The following is a 12,099-nucleotide window of genomic DNA, read 5'->3' on the forward strand; positions in this document are numbered from 1 at the left end:
GTCAGTAGTGTTGGAAACTCATGTTCGCAAATAAATGGAAAGGCCTGATTTAGTACTGTGCAATGTCCCATGTTCTCTTAGTTGCTATCCGTCACCATATGAAGGAAAATGATGATCAGAGTTGTACTAGTTTATTTATAATGGCCGTAGCATAATTATTTGCAGTCTGTTTTCTCTATATGTTAGAAGGTGGAAGATACACACTGTGTCTTTGCCTTTAAGTTTTTGCTTACAGAAACTGCTCTAAAGAAAGTCCTCTGGCTGTTAGGTTTAGCTGCCATTATCTAGACAGAGTTGGTTGAACTATTCATCACAAACAATTTATTTGAAAAATTGTACTATTTTTTCCTGTTCATGAAACTGACCGTGCAACAGCTGATGATTTTTAGGAATTTGTTCATTATCCCACATAGTTAAATGAATAGACATTAAGAATATATATTTGGGCTTTGGATTCTACACGAACTGTTTGTAGCAACTGCTCTATCAATTTGCTGTTCAGGCTTTATGATTGGTCACTTACTCTGTTACAGGGAATTATTGTTTCCTGGTTGGCTGACCTAACCTTTAAACTACTTACACCCAAAAGGAATTGAATCGTATCTGGAAATGTACTGCTTCTGAACATCCATAGAAATTAAACAGAAGTTGTACAAATGTTCATGAACAGTGAGTAATAAAAGGGTGTGAACATGCAGAATAGAAAGCAAGTTGCTAATTTGTTAAAGGATTTCATAAGAAAGGTTTTTTAAAACTAATTGACATTTGTAGACCTCTAAACCTGAGTGGCTTGTGAGATCTGGCTGTCAACACAAAGGACTTTGAACAAAGATCTGGTTCCCCCACCCTGTGCCTTTTAATCTCTATGCTCCAGTTCATTCATGTGTAAAATTGGGGAGGGGGAGAATTCTTACCTGACTCTCAGGTGCACTGGGAGGCCTAATTTTGTTCATAAAGCACTTTGAGGTCCTTGAATGAAAGGAGCAAAATTATTAAATTCTAAAACTATAGAAGTTCACAACACAGAAACTAAACATGTATAATATAAGGCTTTCCCAACTCTAGTGACAGAACATTTACATGATCAACTAATTATTTACACTGTAGGGACCAGAAATGCAAGTGTCATGGGATTTCTGGGCACTGTATGTGAAACACAAGACTAGGGACCTAAATTCCTTTCTACTCACCACAGAATTTGTATTAATTTTGGATTGGAATAGTTAATGATAGAAAATACCTTCTTGTTGATTACATCTACCTGCAAGGACACTACAGACTCATCTAAGAGTGCTTGGCGCTGTACAAGTAAATACAGAGAGACAGGGCTAAATGCTCAGCTGATGAAAGCTGGTGTAGCTTCTGTGGCACAGCCTCTGCCTTTCAGATGTTAAACTGATACTACTCAAATAAATAAAGGCTTTTACATTTATTTTTAGTTTCCACAAGTGGATGGGAAGAAAAGAGGAAAAATGGGATGGAGAGAAAGAAGCTCAGTTGAGATTTGAGGAGAGGGCACTAAAAATATAACAGTACAAATAACAGGTTCTCTTTAGTCTGTAGTGGCTTCAACCCAAGCCATACAAGGCTTATCATTTCTCTTGCAATCCCCTCTAAAGATGTATCCTTTCTGGTCAGTCCCTATCTTCCACTGTGACACAAATTGAGAGCACTTTTTTTTTTTTAAATGACTGAAATTCTGTGTTGTTTCTTTTAAAATGCATTTTCAGTATCTTCCCATTCCACATGGACTGAATAGAATTGATTTCACTCCCTGCCACTGTGCTATCATCCCATTCTTCCTTCATATCAAGGAGAAAGTTAATTTTTACTCTGGCAGGCAGCCTATTAAATTGAAAAAGCAGCTGATATAAGCATAAACATCCTAGACCTGGGACATCAACAAGGACAGCAAGAAGGTCAGATAAGTTTGATAGGAATGTGATTGACTTCTTTACTCTTTTGATGAGAGAGAAGTTTCCTCCTTAAGCATAGTCTAGACACGTACTTCATAATAGGTGACAGTTCCTAGTACATAAGGAGGAAAGATGTGAATGGGCTAAACTGTTTCAAATATCACAGGGGAGATCTAGTGGGAAGTGCATTTAAATGGAAGACTAAATGCAGTAGATGAGACAGAGTAATATAGACCCCTTGCAGTACAAAGGGATAGGTAGACATTTAAACAGGAAGCATAAATGCCCTGTTTTCAAAAGGGTAACATGTGCAAACCTTTTGCACTTGAAAATGCAAGTGCATTGTGGTTGGCTTTCCAAAGTCATGCCCATTGCTAGCTCTGTCATGCAGACTTGTGTGGAAAATTAATTCTCCAATTGTGCATCTCCAGAGTGTTGACTTCCTAGAAAGAAGATGTCATGTCAAAATATTGGCATTTTTCTTCCAACAGGTCGCTGATTATTATTTCTGATTCTGGTCCAAACCAAGATCAGTGTTCCACTGAGCTAGATGCTGCACATGGAGACAGTACATGCCCCAAAGATATTACCATTGAAACAGACAAGACAAACAAATGCAAAAAAAGGAAGTAGCGTTATCACCCTCTTAGAGAGGGGGAACAGAGGTACGGAGATTAAATAACTTACCCAGAGTCATACGGAAAGGTTGTGGCAGTCAGAAATCAAACCCAGGTTTCTTTGAGTCTACATCCAGTACCTTAATGGCAATACCAAACTTAATTGCTTACATATAATTTTCCTAAGATTTCAGGCATGTGAACAGTAGTGGAATTCATCATGCCTGGGTGTGAAGATATTTGCACACGCATCCCATAACCTGGGTTTTCTTCTGTGATCTGTAGCTTAATTTCTCACTTTCAGCAAGAACATTTTATTATGGCCCTGCTTTACTGTGAATGTGCCCTTGATACAGGTTCCAGAGATGGTGTGTGCACAGGAGCTGCTTGTTTCCTCACTTTGATTCAACCGATCAGCTCTGGTATAAATTAGTCATGCAGTACTTGGAAATCAGATCAGCCCTTATGACTGAAGGGTATTTGTATAGTTTCAGAAGTATAGCTCCATCCTCTTAAAGGACAAAGAAATAGGCATTGAGGAGGGTTTATGGAGCAGTTTAATAAATGTTTAACTCAGTGATGGGTTATAAGTTTAGGAAAACTAATGTAAAAAATGTGTGACAACAACCCCCAAGAAAGTACTTTAACTTACAAATTAAACCACTGCTTATCACCTTCCTCATAGGAAGATGAACCAGCTTGAATTTTACTGTAGCATGGCTTCATGTAGGCCTACTTGCAGGTGGACTGCAGAAGTGTTTGCTGAAATGCAAAGTGGCTGCTGTGCGTGTTTCTTATAGTTTGTCTAACTATCCCAGGTAACGTTTTGTAGGAAGAAATTTTAACAGTTCCTGTGTATGTTCCAAAGGCTTGATTTTTAGCGTGGACCTCCCACTGTCACTAGACGGTGCTTGGGGGCTTGTGAAAATGTACTGTTGTCATGGTTTAGTTATGTTTATGATCTGGGACTTCTACATGGTTATTACAGCTGGCCAATTATTTTCATCCAAACTTTGCAATGAAAAATGGCTTTTGATTGAACCAAATTTTTGTGAGAATTTTTCATTTAAGTATTCCACTGACTTTTTTTTTCTTCAATTTTTGTTGTTAATTCACATTTTAATTAACATGGAATTTTTGTGTGTGGAAAATCCAATTTCAACCTGCTGTGATGGTAGTTAACTTTTTAAATTCTTTAATTTCTTTTTCACACTGGCCCGGGGGGAGGGGAGAGTAGTTGAAAATTGAGTGCAAGTTAAAGGAACCCTAAGGCTATTTGAACTTACACTGGGTGCCTAGCCGTCCTTTCTTCTGCACAGACTAGGGGAGGCACAAAGGTGCCTGAAGCACCCATAAACCCTCAGTTTCTGCATTGAGTAGAGCTCTGGTAGAACTGAGCATTGGGCCAGAGATCATAAATGTTTGGGGTTTGGCGCTAAGAGCTACGGTGAGGAGTCAGACCCTGACCAATTCTAGGCCCAACAGATTACAACTCAAAGAGGGGAAATGAGGGAACTCTGGCGAAGCCAGGAAGTGGAACAGCATGGGCTGTGTTGTGCTGATTTGTCTTCAAATGTGGAACTCTTTGATTTGAACTGATTATTGACTTCCAAATATTTGTCCTGCCATTGCAATTCAAATTTAGGGTGCATTGTTGCTTGTGGACAATTGATTTCATGGATAAAGTATACATGTGAATTGTTGGAAAATTCTTGACCTCAGACAATTCAGCTATACATTTGTGATGGTGAGGTCCAAAATGTGATGAGATGCTATGTAGGACTATCACTTCTTCACAACTGACTGACTGTTGTTAGTCTGGAGGATATTTAAGAAAGGGTAGATTGATTTTCATGACTTTTTTCTTCATCCTTCAAGCATGGGGCCAGACTCAACAGTTGTGCAATTTCATTGTCTTTAATGGCATTATACCAAGTACAGTATGAATCTGGCCCACGACGTATGTGATGAGAACAGTGGCAGTTTTGTACTGAACATCTTTCAGGTGGAGACCTCATAGGGACAGAGCTCACTAACTATTACTGACTTCATATTGTCAGAATCTCAATTATTTTGATCTCCCGAAATCCCTGGCATTGGGCTTGTTATTTACCTGAAGTTTGCTGTTCTGCAAAGCGGAAAAAACTTTTTTTGCTTCACTGAGTGCTTTTCCATTAAACATCTGACCCACTTTTGTCCAAAGCTGATTCTGCTGTGCTTAAAATTGCTTCATAGTTCAGTCCTCTGGATTCAAAGGATTTTACCAGTAGTCCAAATTGTCCCTTTTTTGCCTTTTGTCCTGTCCTTTCAATTGTTACTATTCTTGATGAATTTCTTCTGCTGTATCATGCAGTGAGGTAGGAAAAAAATGAATTGAACATATATCTTGGCAAAAACAGACTGTTTTTTTGACCTAATTGTAAATATCTTCAAAAGATCCCCCCACCCCAGTCCATGCTTCTATTAGTTTTAAGTAGTGAAAACAGACAGAAATTATGCAACATACAAAGCTAAATAAAGAGGGAAGGGGAATAAATATTCCAAGAGGCTATGATGCATATTATTCTTCATTTGTTCACATAGCTCACGGAAGTGATGCTTTACAGAATATACTTTCTAATGTAGTGAGTCCTGCTCGTACTTAGGACAGTGTGAGCTCAATGGAGTGGGCCCTGTCTAGACCAGGAAGGTAACTGTGACCATTAGCAATTAGTTGTGTTCTAATTTTGTTACTAGGAAATTTTCAAAAACACTTTCCAATAAAAGTGTCATTAAAAATTCCATTGTTGAAATTGACAGTATTTGAAAAAAAAATTGTCCATTTTATAATTTTTTCACCCAATTCTTCACTATATTTCTTACCCTCCCCACCTTTCTTGCATGAAGCCCTGAAGTGTTAGATGCCCACATGACCTATAGGTAGAGTGTGACACAAATATTCTTTGTTTTGATAGTGTGGTTGCCACCAAATTTGGAGGTTTCACAGTTCATGTGGGATCAGGAGCAGGCCTAAGAGAGCAATCAACTGGTTTAATCCAATGTTACAAATGTTTCCTAGGATAAAGGTGCAGATCCCAAAGTAGGGTGGTCTTGTCTCAACCACAGAACTGGAACTCAGGAGACCTGGGTTCTGTTCCCAGTTCTGCTCCAGGCTTCCTCTCTGAGCTTGAGCAAGTCATTTAACTCTGTGCATTAGTTCCCCCTACCTTAAAACAGGCGCAGCCCCTCACAAGGCTGTTGGGAAGTTACCCTAATTAAGAGTGATTTCAGATGGAAGATGCTGTATAATGCAATTTGAATATCATTATTTCCCAAATTAATTAGAACTAGGTTAGTTTACAAGTCTTTTGTATGGGCATCTTGCTTTGTTTAACCATGTTGAATTGGTAGCCTCAGCAAGTTCTCTCTCCCCGCCCCATCTTAAGATTCCTCTTACTAAATACCAGCACCAGGTGTCTACCTTCTTCTAGGTCCTCCCCTGATTCTCTCACACACACCCCACGCCCTCCCCAAGGGGAACTGACATTCTGACAATGCTTCCTAAGGGGTGGGAGGAAATATCTCTGGACTCAGGAATGCTGGCCCAGGAGAGGGGAAGATGAGAGCTATGGAGAATACAGGAAATGCAGGAGCTGCAATTATAGCAGTCCCACTTGGCAACCTCTAGGGCTGAAGTGTGACTTGAACCCATTTTCTTCTGTCCCATTTGCCCAGAACAGACTGACCTGTAATACAGTGCAGAAACCAACCGCTGTTGGCAAGTATGCAGACTTGTATGAATAAATTATTTGGTGGGGAATCAGCTGTTTGTCCTTGAAAGCTGATACGTCTGCCCATCATCCAACGGTTTCAGTAGTACTCCCTGCAGCTGTTTGCACGTTTGCTTTTTAATTCCAAAAGCTTCATTTTGGGCTCAGCTGTTTAAAACTCCCAACTGAGCTTTTTAAATGCAAAATGAAAAGGTTGAAAGCTGCTGCCACTAGCCCTGAGCACTGCCAACAGCCCCAGAAATAATGTACTTATGGGGAAAAAAAGAGAGGAAACAAATGAGAAAGGAGAGGAGTTCATAGCCAGCACTTGTTCAATGTCAGACAACATAAGGTTTGCATGCAAAAATTTAAAAAGAACACGCTGTGGCTTTCTGCACTGAGCCACATACTTTAAACCATGAATACCCTTTCTCCTCTTTGCTCTTTATCCCTCCGGGTCTGATTTTGCCAGTCATGTTGAGTAGGGATTGAGACTATTCATTGTTAGTAAGAGTGGCAGAATGTTTCTTCATTTAGCAACGTGTTCACAATGCACCTGATCCAACGCCCACAAAAGCCAGAGAGAGCCTTTCAATTGACTTCAGAAGGCTTGGTATCAGGTCCTGTGGGCTAACAATACTGCCTTCTTCTCCCCCCATTCCCTCTTCACAGTAATCAGACTTACTTTGTAAACTACAATTGAATCCTCACAAATGTGAGGAAGGATAAGCCTATAGTTAGGGCATCAGGTTGGAATTCAGAAATCCTGGGTCCAATTTGCTGCTCTGTCGCTGACTTCCTGTGTGACCTTGGTAAAGTCACTTAGTCTCTCTCTGCCTCAGTCCCCATCTGTAAAATGGTGACACTACCACTTCTTACCTAATGGGGTGTTGGGAAGATACATTCACTGAAGATTGTGAGGAATTCAGATGCCTTGGTGTTGGGGAGCCATTTAAGTACCTAGAAAGAACTTTGCGGTAGATGAGTATTCGTCCCATTTGGTGGTAGAATAAATTGAAACAGAGATTAAAGACCAGTTCACTTCCTCTGTTTTAGTGGGAATGATGTTCCACTCTTGGGAGCATTGTTGAGCCTTGTAATTTTAAGATCTGCACATGAACTCTGTGATTTGAAAAATAAAACACAATTTTAATGCATTTATTTATTTATTTATTACATTAAGAAAAAATTCAAAATGTAATGGTAAAGAGAAAATGTGTTTTCTAGAATACCTACAGTGGTCACTCTTAAATTTTCCAGCTAGATAATGGCATGTCAGTATTCCCTGAGCCACGTCTAAGTAAGTAAGTAAATGTAATGGAAAATCTTCAGTTTCACAGCTAACTTTAATTTGACATTTTTGTTTGGATATGGACAGGATGTAAAATTTTCAAAAGTTCTTAAGTGCCATTTTCTGAAGTGGCTTAAGCATTGAGCCTATTTCTCATTGAAAGTCAATAGAACTTATGTGCAAAGTCATCTAGAGGCTTTTGGAAATGTTATCCAGGGAAATACTGTTTCTGTGGAAATACCATGCTGCATTCCTTGTATGCCTGTCAGCATAAGGGCCAAATGCCTTTCTCGTTATCCTGTTGGTTAAGCAGCAGAGAACTGATCACTCCTGCTTGTGCTCTATGGAGGAAGAACTGGCATGTGGAAAGGAGGACATTGAGCCTGATGCCACTGGATTTGCCTGCAGTGGGCCAAATCTCACTTTGAAGAGGAGCAGTGAACTATCATAAGCTGATCCTTCACATCACCTTCCATTGCCAGCCAGAGACCAGTTTCCTGGGTTTGATGTGCCTGAGCCATGGGTGCTATCACTGTAGGGAAGATTTGGGCATCTCCCTAACTCAGTACTCTCCAGTCATTGCCCCTCTGAATGGGTTGCAGGTTTAATGCTTTCTCATTCTCTCTGCCTCCCATTTTGTTTTAATGGGTTGCACCTTTGCCATTGAATCAAATGTTAGTACTGAGGATTCCTTCCCTCAGCCCTGCTATGCTTCAGACTATTTTCCTTCAAGCAAAGCCCTCTAATTTGTGCTTGGCTTAGCTTCTTAGGGTTGCCCCATAGCTAAATCGTAGTCCCAATAGTACTGCAATGGACTTAAATTGCATGCTCATGGCACCCTCTCTAACTTTGTTCCAATACAGGTGGAGGTGCTTTTACCCAACACTGTGTATAGGCTATATTAAGGTATGTGTTAGAGGACTTAGAGTTGCCTAAAAACTAACACAATATTGCAGGTATCGGCAAATGCTTAACCAGCCCTCAGCTAGAAAAGCACAGATTTACCACAGGTCATAGAATGAAACACAAATGCAGCAAAACCAATTACTGTGGAAAATCAAACATCCAAGTGAGAGATGAAGGAAGTCGTACATGAATGCCTGACAAGAAATCTATTGAACATATTAAATTATACACGTCTCCCAGAATAGCTAGAGCTTTAAAAGAAACATAGTGCAGCAGTGCTCAATCAAGAACAAAACCACAACCCTGCTGCATATCAGACAACGTGGGACAACTTGCACGCAAAGACTACTCTTTGAAAGCAAGAAAACATCTTTTGAACTGTGCATCGCGCCATTAGCCAGACGCGCGCACACACAAATTATGAAGGGATTTCAGGGTAAAGTGAACTATGACAACAAACTCCACTCATAAAACAGGACACTGAATATGCAAGTGGAGTAAAATAAAACAGCTACTAATCAAAATCTATCCCCTACCCAGGCCCCAAGAATAGCCATTTGCTGTCCACAAAATGAATTAGTTTTGAATTGATGCATGAACAAATATTAATAATTATCCAAGCAGACAAGAAAATATGGACCTGAGTTTCTGGTATCTAGTCTATTGAGAGAGGTTAATGAACGTTGTACTACTATGCTCAAATACTTTGAGGGGCAGAGTAATCAAGAGGTTAGAGTAAGGGAATGGAGATCAAATTAAACGGATTACATTCCTTGCTCTGTCCCTAACCTGCTGTATGACCTGTGCTAAATTTTTTCCTATCCATAAAATGAGGTAGATAATAATTAACCAGCTCACAGGATTTTGTGATATTTAAGGGTTTAAGTGCTCTGAGACCCTTAGAGGATATGGACTATAGAAGTACAAAGTATCAGAACTTATAGCCATGTGTGTATAGCAGGATGGAAATTCTTATCCAAATGTAGAACAATTCTGCCCTCCATTACTGGGGTATTGACCCCACTGAAGTCAACCGAGCCCTACCGCTAATGTAATGGCAGAAGCCAGGAAAGTCTAAGGGCAGTTGTGTTCGGCATTTGGCTATTTGCAATTTCTAAGATTTTCTTTTGCCTCCTGTCATCTAATCTTATTTTCCAAATTTCTTCTGCCCCTGCTCCAGATGTGGGGCTGGATTGTGGGCATCGGTCTACAGCCTTGTGGCAGGGTGGCTATGGAGACACTCAACCACAGTATCAGCTCCAAGGGTACGTCTATACTTACCTCTGGGTCCGGCGGTAAGCAATCGATCTTCTGGGATCGATCCCGGAAGTGCTCACCGTCGATGCCGGTACTCCTGCTTGGCGAGAGGAGTACGCGGAGTCGACGGGGGAGCCTGCCTACCGCGTGTAGACCCGCGGTAAGTTCAAACTAAGATAGTTCGACTTCAGCTACGTGAATAACGTAGCTGAAGTTGCGTATCTTAGTTCGAAGTGGGGGGTTAGTGTGGACCAGCCCCAAGAAGCATTTTGACTAAGGTTCAGGATTATGGGAAGCATAGGTCAGAGCAACCCCTGCAGCTCCCTTTGAACAGGTGCAGGAAGCTCTATGCTGGCTTAGCTATAATAGTATGCATGGGGACCATGATCTTATCTTGTTCCTCCCCTCCTCATTGAAGAGCACTGTTGTTGGTATGAGTCTTAACAGGTGCTCAGTGACCCAGCAACTACTACTGTGACATGCCCCTGCAAAGGGATTTGGCGGAAAAGCTGCTTGATTCCTCTCACATACCCATAAGGGGCTAGTCACAACAGCCTAATGTCCTTGGTTGGTGTGTCTGTGGGGACTAAACATACAAACTCTGCATCTAAAAGCATGAGGCTGAACTGCTTGAACTAAGTGCCCAGAGCTGTTAATGTGGAGAGAGTAGCAGATTCTTAAACCTCTTAATCTTAAAACCTTAGTCCGGCCACTAGAGAGGGAGAAAACTACAGTGGTTGATTGTATGTTACAATAGCATATATGTCAGGGTGATCTGGTCCCAATACAATAATGGGATATAGGGCAGCCTGGGTGGTCCCTTATGTGGACTGACCCTGTGTTACTCATGGATGCATATGCAAAAGTTAAAATTTTGACGGCAGCCTCTGGAATGATTGATTGTTTGTTTGGTTTTTAAAACCACTATAAATTGGAATGAGTCAAAGGGAAAGGAAAACCCATAGCTTTCTGAAGTGCCAGAGTAGTCCATGAATTTTCCTTTAAAAGCAAACTCTAAAAGTTTCAGAAATCAGAATAAACATGATACCAAGCACAGTCTCAGCTGCCATAACCCACTGTGCTACTGACACATGAGCAACAAACATGGAGATAAACTAGACACTAGCCCTCCAGCAAACCTCCCCCCCCCCTGTTCTTTAGTGGGATTGTTGTTGTTATACATAGATACAGCAACTGGACATTATATTTTATCTCTCTGGCTGACAAGTGAGATTCTCAGATCCCTACTCAGCCTAGAAGCCTGTTTAACCTTTGTCACTATTTAATGACTTCCACACCGTCCTTTGATCTGCTGAACAGAACCCAGGTAGAGAAGTCTGGGAAGATTTTTTTTTTCTGCTCATTTTCTTCACTGGTTAAGGTTCTTTTGACCGTAATGTTGCTACCTGCAGCCGATGGATGGCCACATAGCTATAGGCTAAAGCAGCAAATTTCTGTACAGCCAGTGACATTCCTGGGCATATTTTTCTCTATAATTCAGGGGCATCCCACAGGTTGATGGATGGTGCCAAAAGCTCCTTCCAATTTCTTGACAGCCACCCAAAAAATATTTTGCAGCACCAACCTTGAACTTCCATGCTGTATGTGCCAGCCCTATGCTGGTGGCTTTCTGTTCTACCTTCTTTGTTAGCTATTGGGCAGTCCCCTCTACCATCTGCTTCAGAGCATGCAGTAAAATCCCCCTGGACAACTGTGCAATAATAGTCCCATGAGGGAAGAACCTTCCTAACCCTGTGCACTTAGTTGTTGGCTTATGTCCTAGAGTAAAAGAGAGATGATGATCCTTTTATTTTAATCCTTTGTAGTGTAATTATGGATTTTCATATTATTCATCTCTCTCTTATGAATCCTGCTAAACACTAGGCCCCCATGAGACCCTGTGGCAATGAGTTCCACAGGTTGAACACGGCTTGTGTAAAACTGTATCCATTTTTCACTTTTAAAATTTCCCGCATTTTAATTTTAACAGGTGTTCTCTTGTTTTATTATGATAAAGAGAAAATAGGCACTGGCAAGAGACTTCTATAACTTGATCACCTATCATGCCTTTCATTCATGTCCTCTCTAATCTAAATAGCCCAGTTGTTCAGTCTTTCCATATATCATCTTTCCATCTCTGATCTTTCCATCTTTACATCGTCCTTGTTTGGACCTTTTCAATTCCCTTTGTGACCCTGGTAAAGTCAGTTAACCTCACTGTGCATCATTTTATTCACCTGTAAAAAGGGGAAGGATAATATATACCTCAAAGAAGTGGTTAGGGTTAATTAATTAATATTTGTAAATTACTTTTAATCATGTTTATTACTGTAGTGACTCAGGGCCAATCAAGAATGAGGCAT

At 40.6% G+C, this 12,099-nt stretch overlaps 1 protein-coding gene across 1 annotated transcript in view; it reads left to right on the forward strand.

The window, feature by feature from the left end:
- Positions 1 to 12,099, forward strand: part of KCNIP1 (potassium voltage-gated channel interacting protein 1) — a 575,775-nt gene that overhangs the window by 330,709 nt on the left and 232,967 nt on the right. The window lies entirely within an intron of this gene.

The sequence above is a fragment of the Malaclemys terrapin genome, chromosome 8, assembly GCF_027887155.1.
Source record: "Malaclemys terrapin pileata isolate rMalTer1 chromosome 8, rMalTer1.hap1, whole genome shotgun sequence".
NCBI lineage: Eukaryota > Metazoa > Chordata > Testudines > Emydidae > Malaclemys > Malaclemys terrapin.